Source organism: Chrysemys picta, unplaced genomic scaffold (genome assembly GCF_011386835.1).
Source record: "Chrysemys picta bellii isolate R12L10 unplaced genomic scaffold, ASM1138683v2 scaf4, whole genome shotgun sequence".
NCBI lineage: Eukaryota > Metazoa > Chordata > Testudines > Emydidae > Chrysemys > Chrysemys picta.
Genome location: NW_027052711.1, coordinates 949651 through 954650, shown reverse-complemented (window position 1 = coordinate 954650; position 5000 = coordinate 949651). Strand labels below are relative to the sequence as shown.

Below are 5000 nucleotides of genomic sequence, written 5' to 3'. Positions count from 1 at the left end.
GAAAAAAGAATGGAACCTGACGCCTCCGAGGAGGGGGCGCCCAGGGAAGGAGGGAGATCCGGGTTGACCTGCTGACCGGACGGGAAAGAGGCCACCGGGCGTCCCCCCCCTTAAAACCTAGGGGTTGACCTGGTGGCCGGAAAGCGAACCGGCCAGCAGGTGAACCCGTTCGATTCCACGGGTTGACCTGGTGCCCGGGAAGCGAACCGGCCAGCAGGTGAACCCGTTCGATTCCACGGGTTGACCTGGTGCCCGGGAAGCGAACCGGCCAGCAGGTGAACCCGTTCGATTCCACGGGTTGACCTGGTGCCCGGGAGGGGACTCTGAAAATTTTTCAGCCCTTTCGACTCGGGGTTGACCTGGTGGCCGAGAGGGGACTCGCACGGCAGGCAAGCCGCCCTGGGCTCACCCTCCCCGGCCGCAGCGAGGGACTGCCTCCCGGTCGACTGGATCGGGCCCCTGGAAGTCTGGAAAAAAGAATGGAACCTGACGCCTCCGAGGAGGGGGCGCCCAGGGAAGGAGGGAGATCCGGGTTGACCTGCTGACCGGACGGGAAAGAGGCCACCGGGCGTCCCCCCCCCCTTAAAACCTAGGGGTTGACCTGGTGGCCGGAAAGCGAACCGGCCAGCAGGTGAACCCGTTCGATTCCACGGGTTGACCTGGTGGCCGGAAAGCGAACCGGCCAGCCGGTGAACCCGTCCGATTCCACGGGTTGACCTGGTGGCCGGGAAGCGAACCGGCCAGCAGGTGAACCCGTTCGATTCCACGGGTTGACCTGGTGCCCGGGAGGGGACTCTGAAAATTTTTCAGCCCTTTCGATTCCACGGGTTGACCTGGTGCCCGGGAGGGGACTCTGAAAATTTTTCAGCCCTTTCGACTCGGGGTTGACCTGGTGGCCGAGAGGGGACTCGCACGGCAGGCAAGCCGCCCTGGGCTCACCCTCCCCGGCCGCAGCGAGGGACTGCCACCCGGCCGACTGGATCGGGCCCCTGGAAGTCTGGAAAAAAGAATGGAACCTGACGCCTCCGAGGAGGGGGCACCCAGGGAAGGAGGGAGATCCGGGTTGACCTGCTGACCGGACGGGAAAGAGGCCACCGGGCGTCCCCCCCCCCTTAAAACCTAGGGGTTGACCTGGTGGCCGGAAAGCGAACCGGCCAGCCGGTGAACCCGTCCGATTCCACGGGTTGACCTGGTGGCCGGGAAGCGAACCGGCCAGCAGGTGAACCCGTTCGATTCCACGGGTTGACCTGGTGCCCGGGAGGGGACTCTGAAAATTTTTCAGCCCTTTCGACTCGGGGTTGACCTGGTGGCCGAGAGGGGACTCGCACGGCAGGCAAGCCGCCCTGGGCTCACCCTCCCCGGCCGCAGCGAGGGACTGCCACCCGGCCGACTGGATCGGGCCCCTGGAAGTCTGGAAAAAAGAATGGAACCTGACGCCTCCGAGGAGGGGGCGCCCAGGGAAGGAGGGAGATCCGGGTTGACCTGGTGACCGGACGGGAAAGAGGCCACCGGGCGTCCCCCCCTTAAAACCTAGGGGTTGACCTGGTGGCCGGAAAGCGAACCGGCCAGCCGGTGAACCCGTCCGATTCCACGGGTTGACCTGGTGGCCGGGAAGCGAACCGGCCAGCAGGTGAACCCGTTCGATTCCACGGGTTGACCTGGTGCCCGGGAGGGGACTCTGAAAATTTTTCAGCCCTTTCGACTCGCGGTTGACCTGGTGGCCGAGAGGGGACTCGCACGGCAGGCAAGCCGCCCTGGGCTGACCCTCCCCGGCCGCAGCGAGGGACTGCCTCCCGGCCGACAGGATCGGGCCCCTGGAAGTCTGGGGGGGGGGGGGAATCGCCCCACGCCTCCGAGGAGGGCTGCCCGGGCGGGCCTGGCCCCGGAGCTCGAAAAAAAAAAAAAGGATCGGGCCCACTAGAGACATGGACCAGGCCGCCCTGGGCTCACCCTCCCCGGCCGCAGCGAGGGACTGCCTCCCGGCCGACTGGATCGGGCCCCTGGAAGTCTGGGGGGGGGGGGGGGAAATGGAACCTGACGCCTCCGAGGAGGGGACGCCCAGGGAAGGAGGGAGATCCGGGTTGACCTGGTGACCGGACGGGAAAGAGGCCACCGGGCGTGCCCCCGTTAAAACCCCTAGGGGTTGACCTGGTGGCCGGAAAGCAAACCGGCCACTGGGTAGGCCGGTCGGCAACCTAGGGGTTGACCTGGTGGCCGGGAAGCGAACCGGCCAGCAGGTGAACCCGTCCGATTCCACGGGTTGACCTGGTGCCCGGGAGGGGACTCTGAAAATTTTTCAGCCCTTTCGACTCGGGGTTGACCTGGTGGCCGAGAGGGGCCTCGCACGGCAGGCAAGCCGCCCTGGGCTCACCCTCCCCGGCCGCAGCGAGGGACTGCCCCTCCCCACCCCCCGGCTGACAGGATCGGGCGCACTGGAAGTCCGGGACAGTATTTTCCCCGACGCCGGGGAGGGCGGGCGGAGGGGCTCTGGCGGCCAGCCCGGGCCCCGGAGCTCGAAAAGGAAAAAAGGACCGGGCCCGCGAGAGACGGGGGCCCTGCCGCAGGGGGGGGGGCAGTCCGACCGGGGCTCACCGTGCGGCAGGCCCGGGCGTCGGCAGGGGAAAGCGGGCGAGGAGGCGCGGGGCCGGGTGCCTACGGCCATACCGGACCGAACGCCCCCGATCCCGTCCGATCTCGGAAGGTAAACCGTCCCGGGCCTGGCTAGTACTTGGATGGGTGACCGCCTGGGAATCCCAGGTGCCGTAGGCAGCTTTTCCCGGTCCGAGTCAGCTCTCTCTCCTTTTCTGGGGGGGAAGGAGAGGGGGGGACGGGCCGGAAAGCCCCTCGTCGCTCCTGCCGAGTCGGAGGTCGCTGGCCGCAGGTCACGGGTCTGGGCGCCTGGGGTCCGGCTCCCCACCCACCCGGCTTCCTCCGCGGAGGACCCCCCCCGGGGCCACCGAAGCCGCTGGGGGAGACGCCGGGCATGGGGCGGACTGGCCCGGACCCTCCCGGCCGCCGGCCCGCAGGTCCGCCCCGAATCCCCCCCCGCGGCCACCCAGGCCAGGCCTGGCCAGGCGGGACGGACGGCGGGTGTCCAGCGCCCAGCGGCTTCCTCCAGCGGGGACCCACGGACCCCAAAGCCGCAGGGGGAGGCCCCGGGCCTGGGACGGACTCGCTCGGACCCCCTGCGCCCGGCCGCCGGCCCGCGGGACCGCCCCGAATCCCCCCGCGGCCACCCAGGCCAGGCCTGGCCAGGCGGGACGGACGGCGGGTGTCCAGCGCCCAGCGGCTTCCTCCAGCGGGGACCCACGGACCCCAAAGCCGCAGGGGGAGACCCCAGGCCCGGGACCGACTCGCTCGGACCCCCCGCCTCCCCTGCGCCCGGCCGCCGGCCCGCGGGACCGCCCCGAATCCCCCCGCGGCCACCCAGGCCAGGCCTGGCCAGGCGGGACGGACGGCGGGTGTCCAGCTCCCAGTGGCTTCCGCCAGCGGGGACCCACGGACCCCAAAGCCGCAGGGGGAGGCCCCGGGCCCGGGACGGACTCGCTCGGACCCCCCGCCTCCCCTGCGCCCGGCCCCCGGCCCGCGGGACCGCCCCGAATCCCCCCGCGGCCATCCAGGCCAGGCCTGGCCTGGCGGGCCGGTGTGCAGCTCCCCCGGGCTTCCTCCCCCGACGACCCGCGCCCCCCTGAGCCGCAGGCGGAGACCCCGGCCCCGGGGCGGACCGGCCCGGGCTCGCCCGAGCCCCCTGCGCCCGGCCCGCAGGACCGCCCCCCCGAATCCCCCGGGAGAGGCCCGGCCTGCACGCCACTGACGACCCGCGGCCCCCAAAGTCGCAGGAGGCGCCCCCCCCCCCCCGGTTAGCCCCGTCTCGCTCCGCGCCCCCCGCCCCTCGCTGCCGGGACCGGGCGCCGCCCCAGAGTCAGCCGCAGCCGGCCGGCCTGAGAGCTGCCCTCCTGTGGACGACGGTGAGTTTACCTTGATACTAACCGGCCGTCAGCCAGGTCAACCCCATTGCTAGACTGGGGTGGACCTGGTGGCCGAGTGGGGACTTGGAACATTTGACAGCTGCTTCCCGGGGCTTGACCGGTTGTCCTGAACGCCCCCCACCCCCACCCCCAGCCCCCGGCTCCTGCTCCCCTCTCCCCAGCCTCGGTGCTCCGCTCCCTGCCTCGGAGGCTGCCTCTCTGCGGCGCCTGCATCGCCTCCGAGGACGCGCACCCTCCGGAGGCTGGACGTAAACCCACCACTGCCGCCGACCCGGCTCTCCGAGGGACGACTGTGAGGCCCCCCACCCCACCCCACCCCCGGACCGCCCTGGGGACGACTGCTAAGCCTCCCCCACCGGACCGCCCGGGGGAAGACTGCGACGCCTCCCGCCAGGCCCCCACCCAGCCTGGGGGAAGACTGCTAAGCCTCCCCCCCACACACACACACACACACTGTCGGGGGATGACGATTAAGCCTCTCCCGGACTGCCCGGGGGAAGACTATTAAGCCTCCCCTGGAACCACTATTAAGCCTGCCCCCGGAGTCCTCGGGGGATGACTGCTAAGCCTCCCCCACCGGACCACCCGGGGCAAGACTGCTAAGCCTCCCTCCCACACACACACACACTGTCAGGGGAGGACTATTAAGCTTTCCCGCTGGAGCGCCCGGGGCGGACGACTGTTAAGCCTGCCCCCGGAGTCCTCGGGGGAGGACTATTAAGCTTTCCCCCCTGGAGCGCCCGGGGGGGGGGGGGGGGGGACGACTATTAAGCCTGGCCCCCGGAGTCCTCGGGGGACGACTATTAAGCCTCCCCCGGACCTGCTCCCTCTCGACTATTAAGCCCCCCCTCTGCGGTCCTCAGCACCACTGCCGCGCTGCCCTGGGAGTGGGGTGACATCCGGTCCGGAAAGCAAACCGGCCACCAGGTCAACCCGTCGAATCCAATGGGTTGACCTGGTGGCCGGAAAGCAAACCGGTCGCCAGGTCAACCCGTCGAATCCAATGGGTTG

At 70.4% G+C, this 5000-nt stretch overlaps 1 non-coding gene across 1 annotated transcript; it reads left to right on the top strand.

Moving 5' to 3' along the window:
• Positions 1–2650: 2650 nt before the first annotated feature.
• Positions 2651–2769, top strand: LOC135977595 (5S ribosomal RNA). Its single transcript, XR_010595030.1, has one exon. It is a non-coding gene; the product is annotated as a 5S ribosomal RNA (ribosomal RNA).
• Positions 2770–5000: the final 2231 nt, after the last annotated feature.